This window comes from Ursus americanus, chromosome X (assembly GCF_024610735.1).
Source record: "Ursus americanus isolate L20-20 chromosome X, mUrsAme1.1.p, whole genome shotgun sequence".
NCBI lineage: Eukaryota > Metazoa > Chordata > Mammalia > Carnivora > Ursidae > Ursus > Ursus americanus.
In genome coordinates, this window is record NC_142164.1 from 78,447,275 (window position 1) to 78,461,257 (window position 13,983).

Genomic DNA, 13,983 nt, shown 5'->3' on the forward strand with positions numbered 1-13,983 from the left:
GCCTGTGAAGTCCTGCTTTGCTCTTTACTAGTTATGTGACTTTGCAAAGCGGCTTAACTTTCCAGGACTTACTTCCTTCATCTGTAAACTGGGGATGATTGTAATGCCTACCTCATAGGGTTGTTGTGAGGATTAACAGAGTAAATACACTCACAACAGAGCCTGACCCATCGTACACAAGTGTTCGATAGTAGGATCAGGCCTTGAGATCCTCATTCATAAAAAGCATTAGGCTTTCAGGTCCCTGACGCTTCTGTGACTTTGCAACTGCAGCTGGAGAAGCCAACGGCTCTTTTCCCTTTTTGTACAAGGGTGTGGCGTCAGAGTCATTAATTTAGTCTCACGCTGGGCTTCTGCGCACCTCCTTCAGGCTTCACTTCCTGATCAGTGGTCTGAAGTCACTCTCTGGGCGCTTGCCAGGCCCGTCTGGCGTCTTCCGCATGCCCAGTGGCGGATGAGGAAGCAGCGGTTCTTCCCAGGCCACAGACGCGGCTCCAACGCAGGTCTTTCAACCCTGCCCCGCCCTCACGGAACCCCAGTTTTTACTTACCCCAGGGTGTGGGGCGGGGCCCTGGAACTGCCTGGAAGACTACGGGTGGGGTGCGGGGCAGTTACTGTGCAAATTTAGATTTTCTGCCGGGGCGGGGGGATAACCTGGGGGAGACCAGACTTGATTGAGTCCCTTCTAGGGCCTGGAGATGTAAGGACGGGATCGAGAGGTGTTTCCTCCAGGTTTAACACACCCACTCCAGTCCTCTGGTTTCCAGTCTCCTCCAGGGGACTGCAAATTGCAATTCAGGCGAAAAGAGCAACTCCAACTGCCCTTCTATCTCTGAGGACTCTGCGCTAGCTTAAAGCGCTCTTGGCGGCCGCACTTACACTCTTCCACCGTCTGTGACTTGTCGCCGTCACCCACCGTTTCGTCCAAACCCCTTAACAGTCGTCCCCTATGGGCCAGGCTACGGTCCTCCCATTCATTCGTCCCGCCAGCTCCACAGGGAACTCCCCCAACTCCATTGGGAACTTGATGAGAGCAGGATACGCATGCGCGGACAGCACCTCCACCGAGTACAGCCGGACCCCTCGGGCACGCCCGGTCGGAGGCCGGAGAGCGCATGCGCGGGTGCCGCGTGACCCTCCAGCTGGCAAGGTACTGGGAGAGCGTGGCGGCGCCAAGCTGGACTAGTGCATCTCTGAGAGCCCTGCCGCCCTCCTTCCTCTCCCTGGGTCTTGTTTTCCCATACTAATTCAGGTCTATAGGACGGCCCCGTATTGGAGTCTTGGTGTGAATCCTTCAGTTGAGCTAGCAGTCCCTCTAATAAAACGAGTAAGTGACCAAGATAGTGAACCTAAGGTGACTTTGCTTAGAGGGGTGCAGCCTGTAGGTCGCCATCCAATCCGTGGTCCCAGAACGCGCATCTTTCCCCGCTTGGAAGTCGCAGAAATAAAAAAGAAATTTGCCACCTGCCCAAACCCCATTCACTGGACATTTTAGTATCCCTCAGGCCTTTTGAGGGCCTCTGAGCCACCTTTGGGCTCCCTGTGATGATGGATCAGTGTCTCCTCACTGTGCCCCACATTCCCACCATTGGGACAGTCTCACATAGCACAAGTGGATAAGGTAGAAGGCACCGCACTAAGGATGATCCTGTTACTACTCACTGACCACCTTTTATGGCAGACATAGTATGCTCAGATAAAGCGAATGAGTATTCCATCCGTATTCCCACTTCAAGAGGAAATTGAGGCTGGGAGATGAAGACGACTTGACCCGTGTCCCACACGTGCCCCTTCAGTGGGTGCGTGATCAAGACTTACTACAGACACTTCCTCTAAAGCCTCCCACCTGGAATGGGCACCCCCAAGCCATGGGCCCACCGCTTCTGGGTGCTGCTACCTGGCCAGGGCTGACTCATCTACCCCACAGTTGTTTATTCTGTTCCAAGTCTTTATTAAACTCCACCCAGCGTGGAGGGGAGGGGATTATCAGAATCTTTCCCTAGGCCACCCGATTTGGGGGCTGGGGGAATTGGAGAAACTAGTCAAACTGATGTAGGAAAGAAACTAGGATTCGAAACCTACAGCCCAGAAAGAATTCTTGAGACGTCTTAGGTGCAAAAAGGTGGTTTTATTAAAGCATGCGGACAGGACCCATGGGCAGAAAGAGCTGCACTGGTGTCATGAGGAGTGTCCCATTAGATACTTTCAAGTTGGGAGAGGGTTTGGGATAGTGTGAGTCTCCATGGAATTTTGGAAGCAAGGTTTCCAGGACCTTGAGGGGACTAGTTATTGTTGAGAAAAGGTCATTTATTACCGTCTAATAAAACCTTAGTCATGAGACCCTTCAGATGTGTATCGTGGGCCATATGCTTGGGGGATGATTGCCAACATGTATCTTGGGGGGTAGGTGAGTTAGAGATAAAGGAAGTTTCCGAAACAATTTTTATACGTTAAAGTAGGCTTACAGGATCCTGGTGGTGGAGGAGGGGACAGTTAGGATTGCCTTTTGCCTTAGCAAAATGTCAACATTGAGACAGTTGAGTCCCTAGAAGAATGTCATTCTACCTGTTTCAAGGACTTGTCAATGGGCTGTAGGTCGTAAGGAAATTTAATCACGTTTCTTCTGCCTTTGTTTTCCACATCAAAACTCCCAGGCTGGGAGATAGGAGGCCCAGAGAGGGCGGAGCTCCACGTGTGTGCCTCTGACCATGAGCAGGGTGGGGGCTTCTGCGCTGCCTCCATTAGGAGGAGAGGCAGTGTGTGGTCCCCGAGGGAGAAGAATGGTCCCACCCACATTGCCAGAGCCTCCCTTCTCTGGCTTCCACCCCTTGCCGCCTAGCTCTACTCCTCCTCTGGTGCCAGAATTTATTCAGAATCTATTTAAGGCCTTGTTGTTTGTTTGTGGTTGTTTTTAAGTCTCTGGCAGTACTCATTTGGCCTGGTGGAACTGTGCTGACCTCCAGTCTCAGTCCTGTTTGGAACCAGACTGTTCCTGTTGGAACTGGTGCCAGTTTGAAATGTGTAGGACTTGCCTTAATCCAGGCAACACAGTTTGTAGGACTTTGGACCAAATCTATTTTGGAATGGGACTGTTCTGGTTGGAGCTGTTCTTATTGGAACTGTGCTGGCCTTTGGTCTGATTCCTCTGGAACTGGGCCTTTCCTACAGGAATTGTGCTGACCTTTGGTCTGATCCTTCTGGAACCAGGCTGTACGTCTCAAATGTGTGCTGTTGAAGAATTGTCTCTTTGCTCTAGAGAAAAACCTCTAAGAAATGGTATTTTAGTTATCAAAATGCTTTGAGAGCACTCCTCCCTATTGGGACCCGTTTTATGTCCACATGCACATTCATAAGTCAGTGGACTAACTTAACCAAAGAAATTTAAAACTTTAATGAACATTATCTTGAGCTTTTGATCTCCCCAAACTTGCTTACTCAATTAAATTAGAAAGCTGCAGTTTCTAAAAAGAAATAAAATTTTTAAAGGGTAAAAGGAAGAGAAGCAGCAGCAGAATGCCTATTTTAAGTGGTACCTGAGGCTTCCAGATGTTTTCAGAGTTCTAAGTTTGTCTCTGCAAAAGACTATTTCTAAATTAACTGAGGAAAACCATTGAAAGGAGCCAAAATGGCTTCGGGGTCTCTTTTCCCCCTCCCCCATTTTCTTTGATACCTGCAGATACATGGTGACCACCTTATGCTCAGGCCCTGCATCTGGCTCCATTTTCCTCTGTTCTGTCTGCTGAACTTACCTTTTCCTCTGAATTTTGCCCCTCTTGCCCCTCTCTTGAACCTATTGAAACCTGCCTTTTCAAAGTTAAGTCTTCTGAGGATCTAAATAAACCTCAAACTATGTTGCCTGGATTAAGGCCAAATTGTGAGCCATGATTAAAGAGTTTCCTAAAGTGACTGAGGATGCCCATAAGTTTGCCGAAGAATTTAACAAAGTTATTCAGACTTATCAACCTGGTTTTTTAGATTTCTATCAATAGTCCACATGTTTGTTGGTGAGGACCAGGCCAAACATTGGATGAAACTAGCCACAATGGATCATCCTGAAGCGGATTTAGAGAAACAAACCCCTGACTTTTGTCGAGATGCTGGAACACTTGCTGGAAATCTCCACTGAACAATTACAGTAACTTTTCCTAAGCCTGCTGATTGATTGGAACAAAAGTCAGTGTTGTACACAAAAGCTTGATGAAACTGTTCATGACTATTACAGTCAATTCCAAATGTATTTTAAGAATATTCTGGTCTGGGCACCTGAGAGGCTCGCTCAGTGTCTGCCTTTGGCTCAGGTCATGATCCCAGGGGCCTGGGATTGAGTCCAGAGTCCAGCTCCCTGCTCTGCGGGGAGTCTGCTTCTCCCTCTGCCCCTCTCCCGACTCGTTCTCTCTCTCTCTCACTCTCTCTCTCTCAAAAAAATAAAATCTTTTTAAAAAGCATATTCTGGTCTTCCTTTAGATGTTGAATCCACTGGGTGGCATTTAACTCTATGTTTATTAACAGGCTGAACTGGGATCTTTCTCTTTTAGTTCAAAGGACCAGGACAGAATGGGAAACTGCCTACTCCAAATTTAGTTAATATGGCAAACTAGCGTGCTTGCATCCTACGTGGGTCACCTAAAAGAAAGACTGCTACCATTCTCAATTCTCACCTCTGGCAATGAAGGCCCCTAAACAAAACCAAAAACCTTCAAGTTTCTGCTGTTATTGCAAAGAGCCAGACCTTCAAGATAATGTTCTTATTAAAAGGAAAGATCATTACAACTTTAAGTGTTCCAGGCACCTTCTGTCCTTTAGTCAGTCTTTCCAATGTCTTCCTAATTCCCAGTGACTGGGGCTTTGAGGAACTACAAGGGCTCATCTCAATCTTCCCTCTTATTTGGCCTAGAGAAACCATTCTCCAGATTGGGACTGAATCTTTGCCCTTATTGACACCAGAGCTATACTCTCGGTGCTTAATCCCACTGCTATAAAAGCAGCCCCTTCCTTGGAGTCCTAAAACAGTTCAAATAGTGGAGATCTCTAATAAACTTCAACAGGTTCCTGTCTCTGAACCTATTCCCTTTTGTCTAGGCCCTTTGAGAGCTACTCATCCTTTTTCTCCTTTGTTACTCTGCCCCTATTCATTTATTGGGCTGATATTTCTTAGAAAAGTATAACGCCAGAATTTCTCCCAAAGGGGGGAAATAATTCTAGAATTTGACAGTAGTAATCAAAATAGCCAACTTGGGGAAAAATTAAATGATTGTTTGACATCTTTTATTTGTTCTGTCTCTGATGCCACTATAGCTGAGCCCAGGGACATTGATCATTTGTTCCTATTGGATCAGCTACCATCCTCTTTATGGACAGAATTCTCAACTGATGTTGGCAGAATCCACACTGCACCTCCCATCAAGATTCAAATAGATCCCTCAAAACCTCTTCCCATAATTAATGCTCTATAAATAAAGAAGCCCTTCAGGACATCAAGCCCATAATAGAAGATTACAAGGCTCAGGGTCTCATTATCCCCTGGACTAGTTCCTGTAACACCCCTATTTTACCTGTGAGAAAACCCAGTGGCCAAGGATGGAGGTTTGTTCAGAACCTCTGGACAATAAATAATACTGTTATCTCTCAGCACCCTGTTGTTCCTAGCCCCCATATGCTGCTAACATCCATTTCCACTGAAAGCAAATTTTTCACCGTAACTGATCTATGCAGTGCATTTTTAGTATTCCAGATGATAAGGATAGCCAATATCTTTTTGTTTTCCCTCTGGAGGAATGGCAATACACCTTACAGGTGTACACCTGTCCCAGGGTTTTACAGAGAGTCCTTACTTTTCAAGAACCGTAAAAGCTCATTTGGATGATATAAAGTTTTCTTTAGGCTCTACCTTGTTATAATACATAGGTGATTTGCCTCTCAGCTCCCTTACTCAAACCTCTTAGAAGGAGACAGCAGCCACCTGTTAACACTTTTGGCCTTGGACACAGCCATAGCCACCTCCACCAGCAACATGTTTAAGGCAATTCAGGTCTGTGGGGCCAGCCAGTCTGAGTCTGCTCACCTTGAGTCTATGCATCACCTAAAAAGGACTCACCTTGACACGACTTCCATGAAGGTTAATGAGCTTTCGTTCTACTCCATTCACGAGGGTCAATCTAAATATGTAGGGGAGCCAAGGACCCAAATTGATGAAAGCATCTCACATCTCCAACATTATTGCGAGCCATATACAAGTTGGTGTCAGGAAATGTACTCACAAACTAAGCCCAAGATGCTGAGCTTGATTCAACAGGGGTTAGACAGCTATGAATATCTTCAAAATGTAACTCCTGGATTTTTTTCCCAAGACTTGGTATTACTAGTTTTGCTAGCTTTGTTGGACTTCTTCTGGCTAGAAGTTCAAAAATAAAGAAGCTGGTTTGTCCACCTGGGTTCATGGAATTAGCTGCCTCTGTTTATTATCCATAACAAGCCATTGTATTTGTCCAGGTCAGTAGAGAAATTATATGACTGGGGATTATGAGGATACATAGTAGTAGAAGATTTGTGGAAGGAGAACTTTAAAGCCAGGAAGTGTGAAGAATTCACCTGGAAATTAGTAGAATTCTCCATGCTCTGCCCATTTTTTTTTAAGTAGACTCCATACCCAGCGTGAAGCCCAATGCAGGACTTGACTCGCAACCCTGAGATCAAGACCTGAGCTGAGATCAAGAGTCGGACACCTAACTGACTGAGCCACCCAGGCACCTCTGCTCTGCCCATTTTAACCAGTTATAGGTAAATGTTGGAAACTCCATACAGTAAACCAATATTTCTACAGAAAAATGGCAGAGAAGTCAGTACTGAATGTAGTAAATTGGCTTTCTTCTTCAGGAAAACTATACTAGGCTTCTTTGTTATTTTGGGTGATGCCATAGTACAAGTGGACTAATAAGAAATCCTTTTACCTAGAGATAATGTCCAGCCTTAGAACCCCTCCTTCTCATGTTGCTATTTATGTACATAATTAAAATTTCAAGGTAAAAAAAAAACAACTTTTGGTCTTAAAGGGACGTAAAGTCTCCAAAGAAGAATTATAGTTTGTTCAAGCTCAGGTTAGATACTTAGGGCATCTGATCTCAGAATAAGGGCTACATTTGGACCCAGGTGAAACCCCTCATGACTGCTTGACATTAACAGATTACCTTTTGACTCTCCACAACACTACAGGAAACTTGTGACCAATGCAGATTTTTCATGCTCCTGATGGTTCTTACTTAAAGGATAAAAATGGTAAATATTGTGCTAGGTATGCTATTGCATATTTCCCTTACGAAGTCATTGAAATAGCACCTTTACATTTTGGTTACTTCAGCCCAATAGGCTGAATTATACACCCTCACATGAGTTTGTATCTTAGCCAAAGAAAAAACTGCAAACATTTATACTGATAGTTGGTATGCCTTTGGGGTAGCTCGAGACTTTGGAATGTTATGGAAACAATGAGACTGCCTTACCTCCAATGGGGATGAACTTAAAAATAGCTTCTATGCCCCAAATTTATTAGATTGCCATACTTTTGCTGGCGGCTCTAGCTGTTGTTAAGTTTCCTGGGCATTCCGGACTTGACTGTTTGGAAGCCATTGTAAACCACCTCACTGACATTTCTTCCAAAATTGCTACTTTCAAGGAAATCAATAGCCAAACCTCTGGTCTAAGGGGATATTCTGCCATGTGGTTTTGGAAAAATTGATTAAGATATACCAAAGAATTTGCCCCAGAGAGGAAAAAACAACATTGGAAATCTAATAATTGTTGGCTTGATAAAAAAGAGAGAACTCAAAAAGATAGAGAGAGGGAAAGAGAGAGAAAGAGAACTCTGGTTTGGGCCAAATAACAATCCACCCCTAGAAGAAATTCTAAAATTTCCACTGTATATGCATCAAACCATTGGTCTATTGAAATTATGGCATTCATGAACCAGTATTGGTGGGAAAAGGTTAATAAGTCTGCAAAAAGCCCCTCTTTCACTTGTCCCACCTGTCCAAAGTATAATTCAGGGAAAGTTGAGTCCCTCCCCTCAACTCCATGCACAAGATCGTATCCCGGAAGTGAAGGGGTCATGTTGGTGGGTGACCCCCGGAGAGGTGCCCAGAGGGAGGCGAATCCCGAGGGGTGGTAGTGTGTGCGCAGTCCGTGGCTTGACGCCCGGTCCCTACCTGTTCCCCATGGCCGTGCTCAGTCTCTACCCGGCCCTGCTGCGCCAGGGTCGAGAGCTTTGAGAGCTTCGAACTTCGCTCGAGACTTCTACCTTGCCTCCACCTGCCGTGAGCGATGGCAGGCTCTGGTGAGCGCAAAGGCAAGAAGGATGACAATGGCATCGGCACAGCCATTGATTTTGTACTCTCCAATGCCCGGCTGGTGCTGGGGGTGGGTGGAGTGGCCATGTTGGGCATCACCACGCTGGCAGTTAAGCGGATGTACGATAGGGCAATCAGTGCCCCTACCAGCTCCACCCACCTGAGCCATTCAGGGAAAAGGAGCTAGGAAGAACCGAACTGGATGCCCCCCCCCCTGGTGCTGAATAAGGACATGAAGACAGGACTGAGCCGGTCCCTGCAGAGCCTTCCCACAGACTCCTCGGCCTTTGACGTGGATACATTCTGCCCGCCCCTGCCCAAGGAAGGGCCAGGTAGACTTGAAGAATTCACCATTCTGCACGTCCCTGCAGGAGAAACTTAATGTGATCCTACCAGCACCACCCCCAGAAGCCGTGACTTTGCAAGTGCAGTATGAGCGTGACAAGCATCTTGTCATTGACTTCCTGCCATCAGGGACCCTTGGCAACACCATCTTGGTAGCCAGACCACACCGGCTGTCACAGTATGACAACCTATGGTGGCTGAGCCCGCGTCCTGCAGAGACGGCACACCTACGGGCTTTGGACCAGGCCGATTTGGGCTGCCAATCTCCGTGCCTCAAGATCCTCAAGGCCATATGCAAGTCCACTCCGGCTCTGGGCCACCTCACTGCCAGTCAGCTCACCAGCGTCATCCTCCACTTGGCCCAGGAGGAGGCTGACTGGTCTCCTGAGGGGCCTCATCAACTACTTGGAGACCAGAGTCCTGCCCAGTGCCCTAAACCCAAAGGTGAACTTATTTGCAGAGCTCAGGTCTGAAGAAATAGATGCATTGGAATATACTCTCTATTGCTCATTGTCTGAGCCAGTGGTGCTGCTGCAGAGGTAGGGCAGGTGAAGGCCAAAGTTGGTGTCAGGTGGTCAGACCCTGGCTTCTCCATTAAAAACATGTGGTTGCATAGTTGGTGCCTCACAGGGTCGCTAGGTGCCTCCTATCTTGCTGGTCATCACCCCGGTCACTTCATGCTGTTCAGAATGCCATCTCCTTGTCTCCTATTTTCTCACCCGACCTTCTATTTTTGTTACCAAACACTGTGCTCCTATTCCTCCCCTCCCCCTTGCTCCAGGCTAATTTTCCTGGAATGAATAGAGAAGGTGGAGCACACCGTGGCCCAGGTTTTCTGTTCTTGTCTGCCTTGCCCTTTGGCCTATTTCTTTTCATTGTCTTCTTTGTCTTTTCCCCTTGTTCACGCCTTCTGTTTGACTCTTTCCCCTGGAGCGTTATCTGCCTAGTCAAGATGTTGCCTTTTCGTTGAATGTCACTGAAGAGTTAAGATTGCACGTTTCTGAGCTGAGCTCTACAGAATGAGGGCTCAGACAGTATTTAGAGTTTCGGGGGAGTAAAGCTGGTGGAAGGGCTGGCCTTTGACCCAGGTTCCTAGAGAAGAAGCTCACTCCCCCCACCCAGCCTTCCTAAGCACTGAGAAGGTCTCATGGGAACACTTACTGACCCACACAGGAGTGAGGCTTAATATATACTGGATGCAAATTTGCTTGGAGATTGTGTTCTTTAGTGGCCACCAGTGAGAGTGCAGTGGGTGAGCTGGCGGTGGTGAAGAGGGCCTAGGGAAGGCTGTGTGTGCCTCACCCTTGGCTGGTCCAGATCAGCACCGCTGTGTGAGCAGCCAGAGGAAGACAAGGGAGAGAAGGGGCTGTCCAGACAGCACCTGTGCACGAGTGCTGTTGTTCAGCCCCTTCCTTGCTGTATTGCCGATTAGGATGAGGCCTTCAAGGACACAGCCTTTGCGGTAGAGGTTGAAGGTGGCAAACACTGGCGGAAAAATCCAGTCACCAGTTGAGGCTTGGTGACCGTGTTTCTTCTCCACGAGGCCCTGCCTTTCCAGGACATTGCCTGAGCACAAGAACAGGCCCACACCCAGCCCTTCATTCCCCAGTGTCTGCCATAGGAACATGAGGGGGCGTTTGGTGAACTCTCTAGGCACCACCAGAGGCCAGAGGGCAAGCAGACAGGGGCTGACCTCTTTCCCATCCTGTCTCACCCCGCACCTGGGGAGACTGGTGCTACCCAGAAAGAGCACCCACGGATAAGACACATAGGCAAGGGAGGTGGGAGGTGGGGGCTTTCTATGCTCCCTCTGGTTTCCCGCTGCTAAAATTGCACTGCGTATTGCAACGTCAAATGTAGCCTGAGGGTGGGTAGGAAGGTCTCATTCACATCAGTGCAAAAAAAATTCAGGGAACATTGTTCATACAAATGGATTTCATACCACTGCCCCATCTCATGGATAGAAATATGTTTTAGTCAAGGTTTGTATGTTTTCTCACTGGACTAAAGCTTTCTCTTATAGACAGGCCACTGCTGCTTCTGTTAGAAAAGATTATCCTTACCTGAGGAACCCCTCTCTAACTTCATAGTGATCAGGGAACCCATTTTACTGAAGGCCTAATGGCTTCTATTAAAAATAACTGTGCTTTGGTAGAGCAATCTTTTCACAGTGCACTCTTGGGAGATGATAACCTTAAGAATCACACCTTGCAACCTGGAGATTTCGTATGTTGGAAAAGACACCTCCAGAAAGACTCTTCAACCTTGCTGAAAAGGCCCTTATCAGGAACTGCAAACCAACCCTTATGCTGCCAAACTCCAGGGAATAGACACTTAGATTCATGTGATGCAACTAAAGAAAGCACCAAACCGTGACGTGAAAGTAAAGATTTCCTGGAATTGAAGGAGATGACATCTGATGAGACAGCTTTCCCAAGATGTCCAGACCACACCTGTATACCTTTTTCTCACTGTTGCGTCTCTCTTTTTTTGTGGAAAGACAAAACCCTTGTCTGCATTTCCCAAGCCCTCATGGAAGGAGGAAACCTCTTCTTCTGATTATGGCCTTTCAGAAACAGCCTCATGATGATCCCAGGACAAGTTAATTTTCACTTGCTTTTTCTAAAGGGTTAGGAGGTTCAGAATTCACAAAAGTCTTTCCTTCATCTGAACTATTAACTGACTTTGGATTCTTATCCAAATGCATGGCTTCTGAATTTGCAACCTTACAGACTGTATTATCAATAACACATTTGGTTCCAAACGGTTCTTTGAGATAACAATATTGTTTTATTTTTATTTTTTTAATTATAAAGGATTTTGTTTATGTGAGAGAGAGGCAGAGAGAGAGAGCAGGAGCAGGGGAGAGGGGCAGAGGGAGAAGCAGGATCCCCACTGAGTAGGGATCCCTACGACGCGGGACTCAACGGCAGGACCCCAGGATCGTGACCTGAGCCAAAGGCAAACGCTTAACTGACTGAGACACCCAGGCACCCCTAACAACACTGTTTTAAAATGTCTTTGAAGTTTTGCTGTTTTGCAAAAAGTTCATCAGGTGTTGCTTCATGTTTATACTTGCTCTGTATCTTCCCAAACACACTCGGTTAGTTCTTTCAGTGAGTGTGCTCTTGCAGTACTCACTATTCCATGTTCATGGCCACTTTAAGCAGAGACTTCTAGGAGGCATACATGACTCTGGGTTTGCCTTCATAAGGAGAAACTTTCTCCCCTAAGTCGGAATAAGTGCCAATAGATATTTCAGCTGGCTACTTTCAGACCTAGCATCTTGATTTAGAACCATCATACAGTTTGAAATTATGTTACTTCTGTTTTGTATAATTGTTTTAAATTTCATATTTTGCTCCCTATCAAACTTAAAAAAAAAAGCTTGATGTACCCAATAAGGCTATCTGGCTCAACCCTTCAAGATGATTTCCAACATTTATGACCTTGAGAAGATACAGACTGTAGACGGAAAGTACCTAAGGTTTCTCCCTCCTAACCTTCCCGGTTGCTCAAGTGTGGCTTTAAGTGATTCCCAACTGCTATGCACTTTCCTTCCAGTGTAGGACATGACAGCCAGAAAAGGTCCTTCCTGGTACTGAAGGACAAAACCACTAAATATAAAGAAACTGAGCATTGATCAGTGATGCTTTCAAAGAAAGATCTTGATCAAAAGGGGAAATGTGGAAACTAATAAAAGGAAACCTCATTTAAAATGGAATTGGGAGGCTGGCAGGGGGAACTCTCACACCCCCCACTAGTTATCCATTGCAGACTCACAGGAGGAAATGGATCTTGCATGTGGAAACTACTATACTAATCCAGCAAGGGGAATAAAGATTTCTTTCTCCCTCAGCAACAGCCCAGCCAACAAGAGACTGTCACAGCTTAGCCAGTGAGAAGCCACTATACTTCAAACCTCCAGTTTACTCCAATGGACATTTAGTTTGTATCAGCTCCTCCCAACCCCCCCTTTCCTCTATAAAATTGTTCCTCTCCTCTGTTCTCTGGGTTTTCCTGTGGTTTTGCCATAGTTTGCTTGTCCCAGATTGCAATTCTCAGCTATTCCCAAATAACCCCCGCCCATTTTTTGGCTGGTAAAATAACTGGTAGTTTTATTTTTAAGGTTAACAATTCCACCAAATGATGCGGGTTTATTGCAATGTCACACATACACATTTATTCACTCAACAAACACTGCCACCTCTTCTGCGCCAGGTCCTGTATGGTGTACCAAGGATACAGATATCAGAAGAGATCCCTGGGGCACCTGGGTGGCTCAGTCAGTTAAGCATCAGACTCTTGATTTCGGCTCAGGTCATGAGATCCAGCCCAGCATAGGGTTCCATGCTCAGTGGGGAATCTGCTTCTCTCTCTCTTCCCCACGCCCCCCACCCCCGCCCCGCTCCTCCCCCTATTCATGCGCTCTCACGCGCTCTCTCTCTCTCTCTCTCTCTAATAAATTAATAAATCTTAAAAAAAGAAAAAGAGGAAGCGGGGCGCCTGGGTGGCTCATTCGTTAAGCATCTGCCTTCGGCTCAGGGTGTGATCCCAGCGTTATGGGATCAAGCCCTGCATCAGGCTCCTCCGCTGGGAGCCTGCTTCTTCCTCTCCCACTCCCCCTGCTTGTGTTCCCTCTGGCTCTGGCTGTCTCTGGCTGTCTCTCTCTCTGTGTCAAATAAATAAATAAAATCTTAAAAAAAAAAAAAGAGGAAGCGATCCCTGATCTCTCAGGAGGGTAAGTATTGGTTCAGAGGTGGGCATAGAGAACTGTGGGAGCCTGATGAGGGGTATCTCACCTGTGGTATCCTGAGTGTTATCTGTGGGGTAGGGTTGCCAGATTTAGCAAATGAAAATACAGGCTACCCACTCAGATATGAATTTCAGATGAATAACAAATAATTTTAATATAAGTATGTCCCAAATATTGCATGAGAGATACTCATACTAAAAATTATTTGTTGTTCATCTGAATTCAAATTTAATTACTGAGTACCCTGTATCTCATCTGGCAGCAAGACTGTGGGTGGTATTGATGAGGGAAACAAAGGCAAGAGAAATGTAGCTTAAATGAAATCTCCTTACTACAGTTTACAGCCCACTGATAGATACCTGAAACATACAGAACGTGAGCTTACTCAGGGAACTCATGGCTGCCTTAAAGCCTTAATGTTTCCATTTTATTAAAGACTAAAATAACTTCATCTTTTAAAACTTTTAGTTTATTTAAATTCAATTAATTAACATATAGTGTATTATTAGTTTCAGAGGTAGAGTTCAGTGAGTCATCAGTTGC

At 46.1% G+C, this 13,983-nt stretch overlaps 2 pseudogenes; both read left to right on the forward strand.

Moving 5' to 3' along the window:
* Positions 1–1,044: 1,044 nt before the first annotated feature.
* Positions 1,045–6,599, forward strand: LOC123793521 (MICOS complex subunit MIC26 pseudogene; annotated as a pseudogene).
* Positions 6,600–8,313: 1,714 nt separating this feature from the next.
* Positions 8,314–9,227, forward strand: LOC123793523 (mitochondrial dynamics protein MID51-like; annotated as a pseudogene).
* Positions 9,228–13,983: the final 4,756 nt, after the last annotated feature.